This window comes from Pipistrellus hanaki, assembly GCF_964339955.1.
Source record: "Pipistrellus hanaki genome assembly, chromosome: 3".
NCBI lineage: Eukaryota > Metazoa > Chordata > Mammalia > Chiroptera > Vespertilionidae > Pipistrellus > Pipistrellus hanaki.
The window spans coordinates 99,246,244-99,255,808 of NC_140505.1; the positions used below are offsets into that span (position 1 = coordinate 99,246,244).

General features: G+C 40.9%; 1 pseudogene across 1 annotated transcript; it reads right to left on the reverse strand.

Moving 5' to 3' along the window:
• Nucleotides 1-4,913: 4,913 nt before the first annotated feature.
• On the reverse strand, nt 4,914-6,020 carry LOC311619678 (Y-box-binding protein 1-like; annotated as a pseudogene). Its single transcript has one exon. The product of its transcript is annotated as a Y-box-binding protein 1-like (transcript).
• Nucleotides 6,021-9,565: the final 3,545 nt, after the last annotated feature.

The window sequence follows — 9,565 nt, forward strand, 5'->3', positions numbered from 1 at the left end:
GAATTGATTAGCTTTGTTTGTAATATAATTTTTATAATTGTAAGCTTATATAATTTAGTTTTTGAAATAACTATATTTAACAGCTGACTCGAACAGTTCCTAAAATTTAACAATAATTTCTCATAAGTTTAGAAAAGCTGGTCCTAGTATACCTTTGAGTTAATGCCTTTTAATTATTTGTCATCTTAGTATATATATATATATTTTTAAAAACTTATTTTTAACTTGCTGCTCTATAGCAGTGTTTCCCAACCTTCTCTCATGATGAGAATCACCTGGTGGAGTTGTTAAAACACAGATTCCTGAATCCCAACTAAGAAGTGCTAAACTAGAATTTTTGAGAACATATAGGTAAAATTGCATACCTAACTTAGTGCTCTGTATATAACATCTGTGTTAGAGCACTAGTTAAGTATACAATTTTACCTATATGTTCCCAAAAATTCTAGTTTAGCACTTCTTAGTTGGGATTCAGGAATCTGTGTTTTAACAACTCCACCAGGTGATTCTCATCATGAGAGAAGGTTGGGAAACACTGCTCTATAGCATCTACAACTACCTTTCTTCATATATTGAGATATTTTTTCCTGCAGTTTTATTCAGATATAATTGACATATTACTCATATATTGTTAACACAATGCTAATCTATCCCCATTTGCATTTTCTAACTATTAACTTTCAAACTGTGGTGACAAAAGGATGATACCTCAGTGGAATGAGGCGATGCTTGTTTTGAGGGGTTAATAGAAAAGTTAAAAGAAAATGTGGTGTGGGTAGGTAATCAGTTACCACAGGTAGTCCTTGGAAAAAAGTGATTGGGCCTGAGGTTTTACTAAGACAAGGCAGTAACTGGGCAAATGTTTCTGTTCTGATTTAATCTGTTTTTAAGAAGATGATTTAGTGCAGTGGTCGGCAAACCCATTAGTCAACAGAGCCAAATATCAACAGTACTACGATTGAAATTTCTTTTGAGAGCCAAATTTTTTAAACTTAAACTTCTTCTAACACCACTTCTTCAAAGTAGACTTGCCCAGGCCGTGGTATTTTGTGGAAGAGCCACACTCAAGGGGCCAAAGTGCCATATGTGGCTCACAAGCCACAGTTTGCCGACCACGGATTTAGTGTATCTGTTTCTCTTAGTAGTTCTCTGAAGTGCCAGCCAATCTCTTATTTCAAACACATGCTATGAAGGGGCTAAGTGCTGAAGTTGAGCCTCCACAGAGCCTTTTATTAGCCCAGCTCAAAGCATTTGATCAGCAGTGCCTCAGTAAGCCTTGTCATACCTCAGTGTGGGAGAAGGAGGGAAATAGCATTCTCCCATTTTATTTATGGAAGAAGCAGAGGCCCTGAAGCACGTCAATAAGAGCTGAGCCTAGCTTGCTGTCAGCCAGCAAATCCAGTGTGTTTTCTCTTTGTGACAATAGGATCTTAGGCACTAATTCATATTTTGCTTCTATCTAGCTGGGTAAATGTGCAGTTTTATTATCTGAAATACCAAGGAGTTCTTTTAAGTCCTAAATTGCATGATTCTGGTTTTGATCATTGTTGACCCTTCCACACCTTTTTGTAAGCATAATTTAATAGTATTTTATTTACATTAATTCAACATAATTCCAGTCTGACTGTAGGAATAGGGAAGTGTTGACAAGAGCAGACGATTGTACCATTCAGATACAAATAGAATACCAGATACTGTGATTTGGCCTCTATGTTGACCAGATCATAGAGCATTAATCATTGCCAAAACAGATAATAGTCTTTCTGAACATTGAATATATGCCAGATATGAAATTTAGTGCTTTATATGCATTATCTCATTTCAATTATTTAATTCTTTACCACAACATTTTGCGGTTGATCTAATATTATCCCTATTTTACAACTGAGGAAAGTGAAGCTTAGAGAGTCACAGTAAACACAGCTGGACTCTTGGTTATAGAGATTAGAGTTAGACCTGCCACCCAACAGAGCCCTAACTTAGGATATCCCCAGAAGAACCCTTTCTTTTCTGGTCACAGTCACTCAACTGTGAACCCAGCAAGGTAAATTCCAAGGTCCACTGTTGTATGAGAAAGCTCTCCATAGGAGGAGAAAATGAGATACACACAGAGAGAAAAGCAGAGACAAAGATGGAGAGAAAGAATTCAAAGCCTCACCTCTAAGTCCCTTACTTAAGCTAGGTTGGGGCCACTGGGAGAGTTCCAGTCAATACAGAGTTGATACACCATGCTATCCTGCTAGTGGACATTACCATAGTTATCAGGATAGAGAGCCCACCATTGGACCCCTGGATTTATCCTGATCTATGTCAAATCTGTAAGCAGGTAAAGTTTCCCCACAATATAAGACTTCTACTTCTAAACACATGCTGTATCTCATCTGTAAAGTTCTCTATCTCTTGTTACATGACTCAAGTTTCCCAATGCAAATGTAGTAGTAGGTTGTGGTTATGTGATCATCTTAGGATTGATATGTATTACTTGGTCTTCTGACCTCAAGAGGCAGGAGAAAAGTCATGGTCCTAGAAATACAAACAACACAATGAAACTATTGTGGGTCCCCAGCCTGCACAATTTCTCAGGCTAGAATTTTATTATTATTACTTTTGATGTGGCAAGGGTTGAGTGCAACATCATAGAGTTGTAAATTTTTTGTTTTGCAGTAGGCTTACAATCATCCTCCTCCAACTCTTCATTCATTTATTCACAAATTTAGTAAATATACTTCTATAAGCCTTGAGGGTATAAAACATTCTTACAGTAAAGTCACTAGAAGACTATAAAAGAGCACACTAATTCTTCTTCCTAAAATTCTACTCTTCATTACACTGATACTTTTGATGAGCTTCCAGAATTTAGGGGAGAGTATATATAGATAGTCAGTCATACTTATTGGCAATAATTAAAAGTTAGTTGGAGGCAAGGAAGGAAAAAGCAGTGTGGCATTGGGGCAGGCGTGGGGAGTTGGGCAGGCAGATGGCATGGCCTGCACTGTAGGGGCCAGAACCCGAGAAGTTGTGGTATGACATGTTTTGGAATGAAACAGGTGAAGGTGGTGTTGAGGGTTTATTACCCTGACGTTAGGTTTGAGGGACCACAATTCCTCTTACCTCCAGGCAACTGAGTAGTAAATTATATTTGGTCAAAGGTGCCTTTAGAATTATAACCAGAGTAAGACTCAGAGCAAGTCAGTGACAGAGGCACTCACATTACACATAGGCTCAGACAGATAAGAAACGCACATAGGATCAGACATGGGAAAAACAACACCTTTTGAGGTGTGTAGTATCTGCATCTAAGCACAATAAATTGATAATCTTTTTTGAAATGGTTGGCAAGAAAATCTGAAAAAGCTTCTAGTAAAGCAAAGCATAATGAAATGGAAGTTCATTGTACAGGACCTGGTACCTTTAATTGAATGTCATTGGTAGCTCTTTATTTATATTATTGAAAGTAAAAAACAAAAGCAAAACAACAACAACAACAACAAAAACCAAAACACTGGTTTTCAGGTCAGGTACTTTACCTTTCCCTTTCTCTTGAATCACTCATTCAGGAAGCCAGCTGTCATGTTGCAAGGATACTCAGACAGTTGATGAAGAGGCTCATGAGACAAGATACTGAAGTCTTTAGCCAATAATTGAGTGAGGCCACAATGATGTGAGTGCACCTGGGGAGGAATCCTTCTGCCTTCGTTTAGTCTCCAGATAACTGCTTGACTACAGTCTCACAAGAGACCCGAGCCAGAGCCATTCAGTGAAATTGCTCCAATATTTCCGACTGACAGAAACTGTGATTGATCATGCATGCTTATTGTTTTAAGCTACTAAGCCTGAGGGATGTTTGTTATGCAGCACTAGATAACTGATGCACTGAGAGAAAACCATCTCTGTTGCCTGCCAGCCTTACATTCCCTCTCATTACTTCTGTAGGAGGGGATGTCCAGTTTCCTGATTAGGACAGGGACATTGTCACTTCTTTTGCTGTACACATGTTATTGGATATAGGGTGATAAGTACACATAGAATCTAGTAGAGGGTGCAGACAGCTCTTTTTGTCCATGTCCAAACTGGATGGAGTGTAGAAAACTATTTTTGTACCTATTTTAGAAACTGGCCTAAATAAGAAAAAACAAAAACAAAAAAGCAAAACACCAACTTTGTGTTTACTTATTACAAAAGCAATGATGTCTGTGGTGTAAAAAATGAAAAGTAATAGCTGAAACCAGTTTGGCTTGATGGATAGAGAGTCGGCCTGCAGACTGAAAGGTCCCAGGTTTGATTCTGGTCAAGGGCATGTACCTTGGTTGTGGGCATGTCCCCAGTACGGGGTGTGCAAGAGGCGGCTAATCGATGATTCTCTTTCATCGATGTTTCTAACTCTCTATCCCTCTCCCTTCCTCTCTGTAAAAAAAATTCAATAAAATATATTTAAAAAAATAAAAGTAATAGAAATACTGTTAACAAGTGGAGTGTCTCCATATTTCTATCTATTTTTCAAAAGTAGGTAATATAATAAGTGCTATTTTGTGACTTGTTTCTTTTTTTTGTTGTTGTTGTTTTATACAAAAAATATATTATTTAAGACCTTTATTAACAGGTGCTTACACTTCGTTGACTTTTTTGAAAAAATCAAATTATAAACTTTCATTACAAATTAAAAATAAGATTCTTAAAAATCTCAACTTGACCTGATCTGAAACAATTAAAAAACCTTTAAAGCTGTATTGAGAAAAAACGGGCTTTTCTCCCCCCTTAAAAACACAGTTTGTCATTACCAAAAAGAGATATCTTTAGATAAAAATAATAAAAACCCCATGCTGCGTACATAATGCAGATAGTTCTAGTTATCTGATCAATGGGCAAAAAGCAAACACCTCCAATCTTTTTGTTCATTTTTTACTGCTGGGATTTCATATTCTTGTTAGATGACTAAACCGGATGATAGTAGAGATGGTAAACTGGCTTTTTTTTTTTTTTTTTTTTTTTTTTTTCCCCTCAGCCCTGCCCTGCTCAGCTTGGGGAGCTGATGAATTCTCAGCTGGTGGGTTGGCTTTTGTGTCTTTGCCATCTTGTGGTTATGGTTTCCTGGGTGTCTGCGTCAGTAATCAAAGTTGCCACATACCTACCTTGAGGTGGCTGCTGATCTTGGGTCTCATTTCCTTGATTTTCCTTATCTTCTTCCCTGCCGTCCTCTCTACGCTGTCTTTGGCGGGGAGGGCCCCTGCGGAATCATGGCCTATAGCCCCGAAACATATTCTGACTCAGTCTGCCTTGTTCTCCGCACCCTGGTTGTCAGCACCTCCATCCCTTATCCTTGCACAAGAGGGTTGGGATGCTGTGGTCCACGCCCATAGGTCTCTGCATGTAGGAAGGTGGGGACGGACGCCTGCAATAGGGCCGGTGCTGTGGGCCTGGCCTTTGGGAGTCCTCTGGGATCCCTCATTCTTTCCTCCACCTCACCATTCTGTAATTACGCAGGTAATTGCGTGGAGAGCGTCTATAATGACTCCGTCTGCTGCAGTCACTGCTTGTTCTGGAACTCCACCGCGGCCTGTAACATTTGCTGCCTCCGCACCCTTTTCTCCTTAACAACATCACCCTCCAGTCTCTCCATCTCCTGCACTGTGAAGGGACTTCCTGGGGTTATTTTTCTTTATGGCAGTCTGGTGTGCAGATATACCTACCTTGGTGTCATTCATGTTGATGAAGCCATATCCGTTTCTTACATGGAACCATTTTACTGTCCCCCAAACCTTCCTTGCGATGACCTTCTTGTCCCTGCCGGCAGGTGCGGCCAATGTGAGGCCGCCGAGCGGCTGCTCCTGCACCGCTGCTCCCTGCGCCGCTGCCCGCGGGGCCGGCCTGGTGTGGGCAGCGCTGAGGGCGGGGCTGCGGAGGCTGCTGGTCCAGGCCTGGCTCTCCAGGTTTCGGTGATGATGCCTGGGGCGTTGCGGCTCCTCCGGGTTGTGGGGCTGCTCAGGGCTCTCTGGCGTCCGCTCTCTGCTCCTACTACCCATCAAACTGGACTTGCTTCTTTGTTAAATATATTGTGAGCCTGTTTATGTCAATATGTTATATACCTACAATTATAATTTTAAAGGGTTGTATAGTATCCCATTAAAAAGATGTCATAATTTCTAAGCCAATTCCTTGGACATAAGTTTATTTTTGTTTTTGCTATTATAAAAATGCTATACAGAATATGCTTGTAGCGAAATCTTTGTACCTATCATTGGCTTTCCTCCTTTAGGATAAATTATTAAAGTCGAATGGAGCACATTTATGTTTTTGAGCTTTTCCTACAAATTGCCTTCCAGAGAGGTCCTATTTATTAGTGTGTCTATTTCCTCACACTCTTGCCATCACTGAGAAGTTATCCTTTCTCTTTCTAATTTGGTATTTAAATAGGAAACACAAGGACTTTTGAAGAAGTCACGCTAACCCAATGCTCACTCAATTGTAAGGGAATTGAAGAGATTAATTGAATTGGTCTCACCCCAGTTATGCTCAGAAGATGAGAAGAAGAATGTTGAAGTCGTATGTATGTGATCAGGATGTAACAAAGATGGTCATACATAAAATATTCATACCCGGGTTGGTGTGGTTCCGTTGACTGGAGCATTGCCCCATACACCAGAAGGTTGCAGGTTGCCTTCAAGGTCAGGCACAAATCCGGTTCACACCCAAGTTTTAAGTCCCAGACCGGTTGGGATATGTGCGGGAAGCAACCTATTGATGTTTCTTTCTCTTTCCCTCTCTCAAATAAAAATACTTATATTCAACCCCTTTGGTCTAGTAATTATACTTTTGGGAACTTAGCCTAAAGAAAAATCTCAGTGAAGGGAAAACACATATACACATGAAGAAAATTTATTGTACCATTTTTTATATTAGGAAAACGTTATAAACAATTCAACATATGGGAAATTATTTTAAAAATTGGGCTAGATAAATTTGATGGAATTTTATTCAATTGTTAAATTAGTAATTATAAAGATTATGTAGAAACATCTGAATGTGTTCATAATATAATGTTAAGTGCAAAAAGAAAGATATACAATTTTTAGCATTTAAAATGATATGCTGGTTAAATCCACATAGATCAAGACTGGAAGGAAGTAGAAACTAAAAACGTTGTGAAAGAGATTGACACCTGTATTTGAAATTTTTTCTTAAAGGTCATCGTGCCATTACAATAAAGAGTAACAATTTTGAAAGAGGGTGAAGAGGTTTGTATAAAGAGGCAAGTGGATGTGCTAGAGGGTGGGTCATGGAAAATTCTTGGTTGGCCTGTTACGTAGGGTGGCCTGGCTGAATGTTGGAGAGAGCGAGTGAGGCGCTGGAGGCCGAGAGGCCTGGGCTTGGGGCCAGGCTCCACTTATCCCAGGAGTCTGAGCCCGGACAAGGGACTTCACTTCCTGCAGCTTAGTTTACGGAGCTGCAAACCTGGATGAATAAGGCCTACTTGGGCTGTTGTTGGGGGAAGGGGACAGGAATGCAAGGAACCAGGTGTGCAGTAAGTGCTCTTGTATGCTGATGACTGTAAAAAGTGATGCTGTTATTTTTCTGTCATCTTTTCTTCATTATCAGTACTACACTGGAGAGAAGGAAATCCGGGGAAGCTGAAATATTGGCCAGTCTATTTCTGGCAAATGTAAAGCACACATTCTGCCAAGATAGAAGGGAGTGAGGGAATGAAAACTCCGTTCTCGGCTGGCCAGTCACTGAGCAGGCCTCGCAGCACCTCTACTGCCACTCTGTTAGTAACTTCTCTGTGCACCTTAAAAGCGTCACAAAACCACACTCTTCTACTGGGTGCCACAGGAGAAAAGTTATTCATGAAAAGATGATGGCCAGAAAAAAAATTTCGGAATACAGAGACTCTTCCATAAGATCGATCTCTGTGTTTTTTGTAAAAATCAGTTATACAATCTAATCTGGAAGACAAGAGTTGTTGCCTCTTTTTTAGGCAGTAGTTGAAGTCAGCCCGGAAGAGCAAACCACACTGAATTTTGCTCTTTGACATCAACACAATTTGCCATTACATTAGGATTTCTAGAATCCCTGTGACAGGGAAAATGCAGAGGGTGAAGGGAAAATGGCCCAACTTATACTCAGCTGAGACACCCAACGGCCACCCAATGCAGAGAGCTGTGACCTGCAGAAGTCGGCAGGGTGTCTCTTTGACCACAGGCCAGAAGCCCAAGACAATTTATCAACTATATACACCCTTTTTTTTTAGGGGGAAAAAAATTACCACCTTGTTTATTCCAAGTCTTTTCCATCAAATTCTTTGTCTTATTGAGAAACTTTTTTTCTTAAAGGTCAAAAACCTTTTGCTAGTAGCAGTGACAATAGCTCAAACAACTGGCATTATTGCAGCATGAGTGTGCAGGTTTGGTGGTCCCTTATCCAGGGAGATGCCATTTCAAAGGATGCTTCTTTGACTGTGGAGTCCGTGTTACATGGGGATTTTGGAGTTAATCTCTACTCTCTCTGTTGTGGGAGGAAAGGAAAGAAGAGCCAGACATCCCTGTGGCATCTGTCTCCTTTTGTTCCCTGGAATTATGGAGCCCAGTAAACCCACCGGGGCTCTTGGGGCAGGCAGGGCACTCCTTCAAACCTCCAAACCAGATGGTGTGGATCATAGTTTTAAAGATCCCAGGACAGACATGCTGCAGTCTCCCTTGTTATCAGCGCTTAATTGTTTTTCATCTGAGTAACCTCTTTTTAAAAATTTATACCAACAATAATGGAAATTTCTAAATGAACACCCCAAGAAAAACACATGAAAACGCTCCCTCCGTCCCAAATCGCCATAACCCTGTTGCTACAGTTTACATTACTACAGAGAGAGCTGGAGTTCGGGAGGCACAGTTTTATAGAAATACAGTGTTGCTGAGAGCTGGTTACAAGAACAAACTAGTCCTGTCCCTCCAGGGACAGGGGCTGCTTCACCAAGGGCTCTGCCTGCGGGAGCTCCAGCTCAGAAGCAGGCTCTGGCCTTAAGCTCACAGTCCCAGCCTCCAGAAGACAAGCACTCTCCCTGTGCTCTTGTCATACTTCGCTCTGCTCCAGGATGGGGAGCGAGGTGTCACTGTGCCCTCTGGCTAGCCCCCCAATGTCTGACAGTGACTGTCTTGGATTAAGGCAGGCAACCGACGGACCAGGTGCCAGATTTGGCCCTACTTTCAGTCGTATAACCTGGGAGTCATGTATGTTTCTTTTTTACCTTTGTAAGTGGCTGGAAAATATGAAAAAAAAGGAATATCTTTTTGTGACACATGAAAATCATATGAAATTCAAATGTAAGTGACCATAAATACATTTTTATTGAGACACAGCCTTGCTCCTTCATATTTGTCTCAATTGATTGTGGTGTATGGCAGCTTTCATGCTGCAATGGCTGTGTTGAGCAGTTGTGCTGTGACTGCATGGACAGCACATCCTACAGTATTGACCATCGGACATTTCACACAGAAAGTTTCCTGACCTCTCTCTCAGAGCCTTCCCTTACCTTGGAATAAATCTTCCTGCTTTCCCCACAGGGAGAGCAGTTCCT